An 11,535-nucleotide genomic window follows, 5' to 3' on the forward strand; every position below is an offset into this window, starting at 1 on the left:
AATGTCGGCACATATGGTACACTGGGGTTTAAACTTTTATGTTGTGGCATTTACTTATTTATTTTCTCTATTTGGTATATACTGTATTTTAAATGATGTTGTTGTCTTTGTTGTCATGTGTCAGTTTCTTGCTACTGCAGCAAATGAATCGCCCCTTGGGGACAAATAAAGGTTTTGATTGATTTTGATTGATTATACGACCCAGTTTAATCTCGGTAAATTTTGCGGAAAGCCTGCAAACAGCTACGATGACTGTTTATCTGTAAGGATTTTAAAATCTATCTGTCAACCCCGTCTTGCCCGTATTGGATGGAATGATGTCAATTTGCGCTTTTTATCTGTTATACATAACAACCTGGATGCAACAAAGAACCCTTTTCTCCTGTTTTGTACACAACCCAAAGTTTTACAAAACAAAAGATAACTTTCACCGAATCCCTCCGTTAAATCACAGTCAGTAACTTTATATGTGTTGACAATAAAGAGGCTCACAAAACGCTTTACTTGCAATTGCGTTTCTCGTGCACATCCATGTCCTCTTGAATATAAAGAACTGCTATGTTCTTTATTCCCAATATCATGTCTTAGATGTTAGTTCCAAATGAAAACAATTTTTGTCAGAAGTGGGATTTGAACCCAAAATGAAGAACATTGTTCAGAAATCTTAATGAAGCTTCATTTGACCATAACTATTAACCACCTGAACCTGGTAAAAGGTATGAGGTACTCCTGCATAGCTAGCTAGTGATTTACCTCCTGTAGGTGGTGGTCGGCGTTCCAATGAGGCTCGAAAATTTGCAGATGGTGATTCAGAGGAGATGTAACAGTTTAAAGTGTAGCACAGGCCATGAATAGAATGCAGGCACATTTTAGTCTGGTAAATTTCAGGGATTTTTACAATGGGATGGAACTGCTAATCTTGCGATTGACAGATGATCTGTCCCAATACAGCCACATTATACTCAGGAACTCAGGAATTCCCACTCTCTAAAACACCACCGCCCGACATGGGGTTCGAACCCACGACTCTGAGATTAAGAGTCTCATGCTCTACCGACTAAGCTAGCCAAGCACTTCTTAAGTTTTGAGTTGTGGTCCAAATATTTTACTTAAAACTTCTGAAATGTTACAGTTCTAGAATGTTACTTGGCAGTTCTAGAATGTTAGGTTGAAGTTCAAGAATGTTAAGCGGCCATTCTACAATGTTAGCTTTAATTTCTAGAATGTTAAACTGCAGTTCTAGAATGTTATGTTGAAGTTCTAGAATGTTAAGATGCAGTTCTAGAATGTTATGTTGAATTTTAGAATGTAAAGATGCAGTTCTAGAAAGTTAAGCTTTCATTCTAGAAATTTGAGCTGCAATTCAAGAACAATAGGTTGAAGTTTTAGAATTTTTGTATGTTGCGTTCCACAGGAGAGGAGTGCTTTCCACACATTTGTTGGCTTCCAATTATGTAATAAATGCCAACGGCAGTGGTGGGATTTGAACCCACGCCTCCAGAGAGACTGGAGCCTTAATCCTTTTTTTTGAACTTTATTGTGTATACACACAAAAGAAAATGAAAGAAAAAAAGAAAAAAAAAGAACATGAATATTGTCCCGAGATTGTACGTCATATATTATTTACATTCAGCAACATAAACAATTTAAGGTATAGGCTTGTGCCCTATTTCTAAAAGTCAATAACAGGACCCCATCTTCTTTCAAAAACTAAGGTTTTCAGTTGTAGTTGTGCTGTCAACCGCTCCATTAAATACACCTGTCTTATCTTTCCATCAGCTCTTTTTTTAAGTGATTTTAGACCTGGAACAAGCCATCTTTTATTTCCTGTGGAGGTCCAAGTGGGAATGAGTGCAAAGAAGAGTGATGAAGAAGCCAAAAGAGAAAAGAGGGAAAGAAGAGCCGGACTTGTTATGGTTTTCAGGGAGCAGATTTACAGCTATACACTTTGCAAATCAGTGGCTCACCCTGGCCGCCATCAAAGATGCCATTTGGACCTCAAGAAATTTGCTGGTAAGAAAGCACAAGCAGATCCCCCCTTGTTTTGATTACTTGAGGTATTTCAATGAAGTCTTTGGTCTTGGACAGGTACCTTGCAATCTAAAACTGTATATCCTATTGTCTCTAGAACAATAGTTAGCAGTTGGAGGAGTAATGGCTCTTTACAGTGAATATGCAAAAGAAGATGTTCACAAATTCAGTCCAGGTAAATGCTCAGCCCATATTCACACAGACCTAAACCTACTCACTTAATGCTGGTTACAATATTCTAAAATCAACAATGACAGAAAAAATGACAAAGTGTGATCATTTTTTTAAAATAAATTATTGGCTTTTCCCTTGCAAAGGTTTTTTTTTATCAAACCAGGTTGGGCAAGTAACCTTTCTGCTGACTTCTTGTAAAAATAGCAAATAACACAATTCAAAGAAAGCTACTGCGATGGCTGGGAACCGAACCCAGGTCAACTGCTTGGAAGGCAGCTATGCTCACCACTATACCACCATCACTGGGCAGCACTTTTTCACTTCAAATCTTGTAATACATCTGGGTATTGAGACTGGAAATGCGCTCTATCACTGAAAGCACCTCCAGGGGGGGGGGTCCTGTGTTATCACAATCACGGGAATGGGAAGTTCATATGTCAGTGTTCGCTCCCTTCGATAGCTCAGTTGGTAGAGCGGAGGATTGTAGAGGCATCAAGCTGAAATCCTTAGGTCCCTGATTCAAATCCGGCTCGAAGGAGAAGTTTCTTTCCAGAGTTTCCCTTCCAGGATCAATCAAGTATTTCTGATTCTGATGTAGAGCTGGACAGACAACCCAAAAGCATAATACTTCTTGCCGAGACATAACATGAAACAATAACATTTAAACAATTAAAAAAAATATACTACACTATAGTTAATAATTACTGTAAAACATGTAAATTTAAAGTTCTTGTTGTGCTGTCTACCAGTCAGATTACCACAGGAGGTAATATCTTCTGCAGCTCTTTTAAAGACTCTACCATAATACCTGCTGGAGATGCCAGGTCCTCATACATGTAAAGCATGAGCTCTACCACTGAGCTACATCCCCTGCGGCCAGTTGTTCAAAGGTAAACTAATCGGATTTTGGTTATCGGATTGGATCAAATCTTGAAAATGGGTTGTTCAAAAGGGAAAGAAGGAATCTGAAATCAGATTAGATCACAGAATCCAATCCTAGTTTTAATCTGGATCAAACCTTCAGTTTGTGTTGTTCAAAACTTGTCAGTAGGATTTGGATAACTTTGATCCAAAAAAACAGGATTATCCTGATCCCAACAGGGGGTTGGATTTCAAGGAGGATTTCAAGGTGGATTCCAGCACGAAAACTTAGTAAAACTTTAAATTGGTCAATTAATACATATCATTTAGTGTATACACTTTTTATATTTTGCACTTGACTTGTTTAACCTTAGTTAAGTTTAGTAAAGTAAAAAATTAAATTAAATTAAAAATAATTTTGTCCTCCTGAAACAATCCCCCACACAGATTTAAATAACAACAACAAAAATCAAAATAATAATATACATATCTCATTCATCACCGTATATTCATTTCAAGGAAACAATCTAATACAAATTTCTGGTCTTTCGTCCTTAGATGAAGAAGAACCTGGAACATTCTACTACTACTACTTCACTTTTAACTTTTTTTTTTTTTAAGACGTTTTCAAAAGTTTCCACAATGTATTTGTTAATGTATGTTAGTTTTTTATTTGTAGTGGCTCAGATGAGGGGTCATAAAAGAAATTATGAATGGAAGTGGGAGTTATTTTTGTGTTTTGTCTCAAAATAAACAATTAGAGTGACCCCATCTTGGCTCTTCTACCTGTTCTGTACGTAGCTGGTAGCCCACATTGTGATATGTTTTCCCATTTAGAGCACTGGTAATCCGGATTTGGTAATCTTGAAAACTGTGTATCTGGATCAGGGTGATCCAATCCAATGTTGCTTTGAAAAACTGGCGTAAAAGTAAAACAGATTACCTGATCCTGGGTAGGAAGAAATGGGATTTCCAAATCCGAATAATTTTGATCCAGATTAAATATTTTGAACAACTGGCCCCAACAGATTTAAAACCACATGCAGTCACAGAAAATACAAACAGGGAATAGAAAATGTCAGACAAAGAATATGAAATGAAAAGTCCCCAAAGTAGGAAAATATAATGTTAATCTACCAAATAACAATAACTGGAGAGCATCCAATTAAACATGGCCGACTTCCAGTATGTCAGTAATGAAGAGAGGAATGTTTGGATATATTACAGATTCCTTTTATTTTTATTTAACCTTTATTTAACCATTGAGCTACAGTAACTCTTCTTCCAGGGAGTCCTGCCAAGACAGAAGGAAATAAGTTTCATTAAAAACATGGTTCCATATGTTTTCATACTACAATGGTTCCATACTACACCACAAATCTCTATAGATACTACAACACAAACACTTAAGCTAATGCATACATGCAACTTAAAACCAGGTTCCACTGAGATTTGAACTCAGTTCACTGGATTCGAAGTCCAGATTGCTAACCATTACACCATGGAACCTTTAAAAGTGTTGCAAGGGTAGTTAAATCAGTACTTCTACTTTTACCGGAGTATTTGTTAACACAATAATGTGTACTTCTACTTGAGTATGGGCAGTGAGTACTTTGGCCATCTCTGACGGTCATTGGTATGCAGGTCACTTGATGTAATACAAGCAAATAAAAGAGGCCCCACCCAACAGTTTTGAATGCAAGTTTGTCAAATGTTTTGTGTCAAAAGAAGTCAGTCGTAAAATATAATCAGAAAGATCAATCTGGCAGTGGAGCCAAAAAAAAACCACTACATGCCAACCAAACTACTTGACCATTGCCTTTCGATTCACTGACAGATCACGGCTACGTCCATGCACTAGACCCACAGTACCCAAAGAATCTCGAGCTTACATTCACATTTATCCAAAAAAGTGTGATGTGTCTTGAGGACAACAAACCACTGAAAGGGTGTCTACTGACGCTGAAGAATAATTTGTTCAATGAGTGAATCACTCAGAATGGACTGTTTGTTGAGCTGAGTTGGGGAAGTTTTGTTTTTTTCCGCCTCCTCTTTACAAATCATTTGCCTCTTCTACCTAAGATTTGAGATAACACTGTTTGCCTCTTCTACTTCAGATTTAATACATTTATTGTTAATAGATAATTATCACAACATTGACTTCTTGCCCAGCACAAGTTTTTGCACTGAATAATTTGTGGGAAACGACTGTTCAATTCATGCACTATACATGTTTAATGTTATGTTGACTAATGCCTACCTTGATGCACTACCTTGATGTTGCCAGTTGAAGTACAGCACAGTAGAAACCAGTAGTTTATTTGAATGTTTTATTTTTTTTAAATTTAGTTGCAGCCTTCTACTTACAGTAAGTGCTTTATGCACTTAAAATATATGATTTAAGCAGTGGTAAATGGCTCGACATGCTCTTTTTTTAAACACTGCTATTATTCTGAACACAACTGTACGTGTTTCAGTCCCTCCAGCATTTTGCAATGTTGCAATATACAATTCACACGAATTCGACCAATAACAGAGACTTTTTGTGTGACCCCCAATTTTGACAAATTATTGCAACAAATTTGACCAATAACCGGAGTTTCCCGCTACTTTATCTAATCCCAGCAGTCCCATGTGCCAGTCTTTGTCTCAGTATGTGACCACAAATGGTGGACGCAGGAAAAAACTGGAGATGAGATGTACAGGGTGACCTAAACTGAGAACAGCTACGATCATTATTGTAAGTGCAATGATACGTTAAAGTCTAACAAATTCTTTATCAAACCAAAGGAATGTGTCCAAGGCCAGGTGAGGAATTAAACAATGTAAAGATCAAAAAGCCATTGTAGAACTGTAAGTAAGATTTTCGGACCATAACTCTTAAAATTCAAAAACTACATCTTATTGTTCTAGAACTGCAACTTAACATTCCAGAACTGCAGCTTAACATTCTTGAACTTAAACCTAACATTCTAGAACTGCAGCTTACCATTCTAGAACTGCAATGTAACCTTTTAGGACTATGAGCAACCTTTTGGGAACGCAACTTATAAAAATTCTAAAACTTCAACCTATTGCAACTCAGATTTCTAGATGAAAGCTTAACTTTCTAGAACTGCATCTTTACATTCTAGAACTTTAACCTAACATTCTAGTACTGTAGCTTAACATTCTAGAATTTAAAGCTAACATTGTAGAATGGCAGCTTAACATTCTAGAACTTCAACCTAACATTCTAGAACTGCCAAGTAACATTCTAGAACTGTAACATTTCAGAAGTTTTAAGTGAAATTTTTGGACCGCAACTCATGACATGAGAAATGCCTGGCTAGCTCAGTCGGTAGAGCATGAGACTCTTAATCTCAGGGTCGTGGGTTCGAGCCCCACGTTGGGCTGTGGTGTTTTAGACAGTTGGAATGCCTTAGTTCTGCACAGTATCAGGTGGCTGTATTGGGGCAGATCGTCTGTCAATCGCAAGATTAGCAATTCCATCCCACTGTAAAAATCCCTGAAATTTACCAAACTAAAACGTGCCTGCATTCTACAATCTTGGCCTGTGCTGACCTCCTCTTCCTCTGATCAAACTATAGTCTGGTGACAATGCATGTTCAAATTCTAAAACTTCAACCTATTGTTCCAGAACTGCAACTTAACATTCTAGAACTACCATGTAACATTTTAGAACTGTATTTAACAGTTTAGGACCGCAACTCTTAAAATTCTACAACTTCAACCAAATTTTCCAGAACTGCAACTTAACATTCCAGAACTGCAGGTTAACATTCTTGAAGTTAAACCTAACATTCTAGAACTGAATATTAACATTCTAGAACTCAAACCTAACATTCTAGAACTACAACATAGCATTATAGAACTGTAAGTAAGATTTTCGGACCATAACTCTTAAAATTCAAAAACTACATCTTATTGTTCTAGAACTGCAACTTAACATTGCAGAACTGCAGCTTAACATTCTTGAACTTAAACCTAACATTCTAGAACTGCAACTTACCATTCTAGAACTACAATGTAACCTTTTAGGACTATGAGCAACCTTTTGGGAACGCAACTTATAAAAATTCTAAAACTTCAACCTATTGCAACTCAGATTTCTAGATGAAAGCTTAACTTTCTAGAACTGCATCTTTACATTCTAGAACTTTAACCTAACATTCTAGAACTGTAGCTTAACATTCTAGAATTTAAAGCTAACATTGTAGAATGGCAGCTTAACATTCTAGAACTTCAACCTATTGTTCTTGAATTGCAACTCAGATTTCTAGAATGAAAGCTTAACTTTCTAGAACTGTATCTTTACATTCTACAACTTCAACCTAACATTCTAGAACTGTAGCTTAACATTCTAGAATTTAAAGCTAACATTGTAGAATGGCAGCGTAACATTCTAGAACTTCAACCTAACATTCTAGAACTGCCAAGTAACATTCTAGAACTGTAACATTTCAGAAGTTTTAAGTGAAATTTTTGGACCGCAACTCATTATATGAGAAGTGCCTGGCTAGCTCAGTCGGTAGAGCATGAGACTCTTAATCTCAGGGTCGTGGGTTCGAGCCCCACGTTGGGTGGTGGTGTTTTAGACAGTTGGAATGCCTGAGTTCTTTACTGTATACTGTGGTTGTATTGGGGCAGATCGTCTGTCAATCGCAAGATTAGCAATTCCATCCCACTGTAAAAATCCCTGTAATTTACCAGTCTAAAATGTGCCTGCATTCTACGATCATGGCCTGTGCTGACCTCCTGTTCCTCTGATCAAACTAAAGTCTGGTGACAATGCATGTTCACATTCTAAAACTTCAACCTATTGTTCTAGAACTGCTACTTAACATTCTAGAACTACCATGTAACATTTTAGAACTGTAATTAACAGTTTAGGACCGCAACTCTTAAAATTCTACAACTTCAACCTATTGTTCCAGAACTGCAACTTAACATTCCAGAACTGCAGGTTAACATTCTTGAAGTTAAACATAACATTCTAGAACTGAATATTAACATTCTAGAACTCAAACCTAACATTCTAGAACTACAACATAGCATTGTAGAACTGTAAGTAAGATTTTCGGACCAACATTACGATGTAATGTTGTGTTCACATACACGAAACATATTCACTTACAAAAATAAAGCCCAACGTGTAGGCTGTTCAAAAAAACAGAGACTGACACACTGGGCATTACTTGAACTACCACAAATTGAACTACTGCCACCCATCAATATTTGACCCTGACGTGATTTGCACACGCAACCTTCTGATCTGGAGTCAGACGCACTACCTTTGCGCCACAAGGTCTGTTGACTAATGCATGTACAGATCAAATTTCTTTTTGAATGTATATATATATTAACTTTTTTTCTAATTAATGCATATACAGATTAACTTTCTTTTTGGTTAATGCATATACATGTGTGCATTTCTCCGTGGATTAAGAGTTTTGTTACTTTCACAGTATTCATATTGCAAATCAACCTGGTTTTGAATAAAAAAAGACACAGAAATCTCCCTTTTTACAATATATGACTTTCAAGGGATCACTTTTGTTTTTCAAAACTTGAACCCTATTTCCTTACTTTTTTGTATCTAAGTGACTGATTTAAGTTTAAGGGTTCTTCTCCGGGTAGCTGGAGGCCAGCGGCTTCGGCAGAGACCAGGCGCTGCGAAAGCAGTTTGTCTTTGGAGGACTTGCTTCCAGAAGACAAGGACCAGATGCTGCGAAAGCAGTTTGTCTTTGGAGGCCTCGCTTCCAGAACGCAGGGACCGGGCTTCGCAAAAGCAGTTGGTCTTTGAGGCCTCCTTACCTGAAGCGGGTGACCTCCAGTCAGCCAGAGAAGAGGACCTGACTGGCTCCGCAGAGGAACAGAGCTACCAGCTCTGAGGGCAGGGGTCAGGGACCAAGGTAAGTGGTTTAGAAAGGTATTAGGGATCATGAATGCGCTTCAGCCAAGCTTAAAACAAGTCTGAAAAAAAAGCCCAAAATCACCCCCCCCAAAGCGACGTGCCATCTCCAACAGAAAACACTGTTCACAAACGGCTCCAAACAGCTCTACTGTAGTCCAGCCTTTACTTCCGTGGCGACCGAGCGTCACTTTGTATCACACGTTATAATGCTCGGCTAGCTGTTAGCATGGCACACCCTCATACTCTGCTCCTGACTGGCTTGTAATCCTTATCTAGGTACAGAGCAACTCTCAACAAAGATGAAACAGAAGTGCGATGCCTTACTCTGTAAATGTGTTTCAGGTGTTTGATGTGTTACAGGTGATTGATGTGTTACATGTGTTTGATGTGTTTTAAGAGTTGGATGTGTTTCAGGTGTCTGAAGTGATTCAGGTGTTTCAGGTGTTAGATGTTTTTGATATGTTTCAGGTATTAGATTTATATTGGTACATAAAAGTTTATGTGAATAAAGGAAATGAAGCCTTTTATGCTCAAATCCTTGCTGGAAGAGGACATACAACTACCACATATTGAGATACTGCCACCCATCAACATTTGAACCTGACGTGATTTGAACACGCAACCTTCTGAGCTGGAGTCAGACGCGCTACCGTTGCGCCACAAGGTCTGCTGACTAATGCATGTACAGATCAAATTTCTTTTTGATTAATGCATATACATGTGTGCATTTCTCCGTGGATTAAGCGTTTTGTTACTTTCACAGTATTCTTATTGCAAATCCACCTGGTTTTGAATCAAAAAAGACACAGAAATCTCCCTTTTTACAATATATGACTTTCAAGGGATGACTTTTTTTTTTATCAAAACCTGAACCCTATTTCCTTACTTTTTTGTCTCTAAGTGACTGATTTAAGTTTCAGGGTTCTCATTCATAGCATTCGTTTCAATGTCTCACTATGGGATACGCCTCCCTGCGTATTCCTCAGAAGCATTTATCTCATTACGCCAATCCTGATTGGCTGGTGATCGAGTGTCCGCGTCACGTGGGTCCATCCCCCTTAAATAGCTTACGCTACGACGCGGACACCATCCTAAAACCTCTTCTCGCTTCGAAGCATATCTCAGTCGTGCAGGCTAGCTAGCTAAACTGTCCACAGACCGGAGCCATCCTAGCTAACTTCTCCGTCGCCGGGCGCTAGCTGCCTTCGACACCACTCTTCGGTCTCACCACAGACTGGAGCGTTATCCGCCTAGCCGTTTCACGGTAAGGCTATTTCTGCGCGTTAGCACACCAGCTACTGCTCAGTATCTTCGCGTTTAGCACTCCTGCTAACGAAGATGTCTTCTGACGTCCCTCACACCAGAGGACACGAAGACTCAGGGGCTCGACTTTGCCATTGTGGTAACAAAATTTCGAGCAGGGACACACACCAGGTCTGCTCGTGTTGCCTCGGGCTGGAACACGCCCGCCTGGCCGTTGAAGCACCTGGTTCGTGCAGGCATTGTGCCTGCTTTACCATGAAGAGCCTTCGCCGACGGCTAGCGCGCCAAGCTAGCTTGTCGGGGAAGGACCCATACCTGCCCAACACCAATTTGCCGCCGGCAATGAGGTGTCTGGTGCGGATGCCGTACCGTGCGCCGGTCCCAGCTGGGGCTCACAGCTGGAGCTGGGCCCGGCGGCCCCGCTCGCGGAGGACGTACTCGAGCTGGACTACGAGGACGAGGACTCCTCGGAGCTCCTCATATCAGAGGATGACGAGGACGAGTTTGAAATGTTCATCCCCTCCGCCCAGGCTGTCAAGCCTGATGCTGTGTCTGCCTTCGGAGACGAGGACGGAAGTGTACCAGCTTCCCCCGCTCCCAGTATGGACATGCAGGACGTGTGTAAACGCGCTGCGTCCAGGCTGAACATCCCTTGGCCCGCGGTCGTGGTGGAGCCCACCAGATCACGCTATGAGGGGAAGAAATTGCCCCTGACCAAGAGGTCGGCAAAACAGCTACTTCCAGTTTTTCCTGAACTGCTGGAAGAGGTATCCTCTTCGTGGAAACACCTCCCTTTCAGCGGTAAGACCCCGATTCAGGGAGCTTCCTCCCTGGAGTTTGAGGGCATGGAGAAGCTTGGAATGTCCCGCATGCCCCCGATGGAGCCGTTGGTTGCAGCCCACCTCCACCCGCGGGTGACTACGGCAACCTCACGGACCCCCACACTGCCGTCGAAGGCGGACCGTTGCCAGTCTGCCTTGAACGAGAGGGCGTATAAAGCGGCAGCTTTAGCGGTAAGAGCTCTGAATGTCTCCTCCATGCTCACAGCGTACCAAGCGGAGCTGTGTGAGGACATGGTCACCAAACCAGAGCCTGCTGTGTGGGAAGAGATAACTGTGATCACGGACATCTGCCTCCGCGTGCAGCGCTGTGCAGTCCAGGCCACAGGTAAATCTATGGGGCTAATGGTTCTACAGGAAAGGGCTAGATGGCTCAACCTGACGAACCTGTCTGACAGGGAAAAAGAGGACATTTTGGACATGCCCGTCGTCCCTGACGGAGTCTTCGGC

The 11,535-nt window shown here is 40.5% G+C and overlaps 5 non-coding genes across 5 annotated transcripts; 2 read left to right on the top strand and 3 right to left on the bottom strand.

Moving 5' to 3' along the window:
- Positions 1-4,503: 4,503 nt before the first annotated feature.
- trnar-ucg (transfer RNA arginine (anticodon UCG)) lies at positions 4,504-4,575 on the bottom strand. Its single transcript has one exon. It is a non-coding gene; the product is annotated as a tRNA-Arg (tRNA).
- A 1,813-nt stretch (positions 4,576-6,388) lies between these two features.
- On the top strand, positions 6,389-6,461 carry trnak-cuu (transfer RNA lysine (anticodon CUU)). Its single transcript has one exon. It is a non-coding gene; the product is annotated as a tRNA-Lys (tRNA).
- A 1,118-nt stretch (positions 6,462-7,579) lies between these two features.
- On the top strand, positions 7,580-7,652 carry trnak-cuu (transfer RNA lysine (anticodon CUU)). The gene has a single exon. It is a non-coding gene; the product is annotated as a tRNA-Lys (tRNA).
- A 653-nt stretch (positions 7,653-8,305) lies between these two features.
- trnaw-cca (transfer RNA tryptophan (anticodon CCA)) lies at positions 8,306-8,377 on the bottom strand. Its single transcript has one exon. It is a non-coding gene; the product is annotated as a tRNA-Trp (tRNA).
- Positions 8,378-9,578: 1,201 nt separating this feature from the next.
- trnaw-cca (transfer RNA tryptophan (anticodon CCA)) lies at positions 9,579-9,650 on the bottom strand. The gene has a single exon. It is a non-coding gene; the product is annotated as a tRNA-Trp (tRNA).
- Positions 9,651-11,535: the final 1,885 nt, after the last annotated feature.

Source organism: Etheostoma spectabile, unplaced genomic scaffold (genome assembly GCF_008692095.1).
Source record: "Etheostoma spectabile isolate EspeVRDwgs_2016 unplaced genomic scaffold, UIUC_Espe_1.0 scaffold00019146, whole genome shotgun sequence".
Taxonomy (NCBI): domain Eukaryota; kingdom Metazoa; phylum Chordata; class Actinopteri; order Perciformes; family Percidae; genus Etheostoma; species Etheostoma spectabile.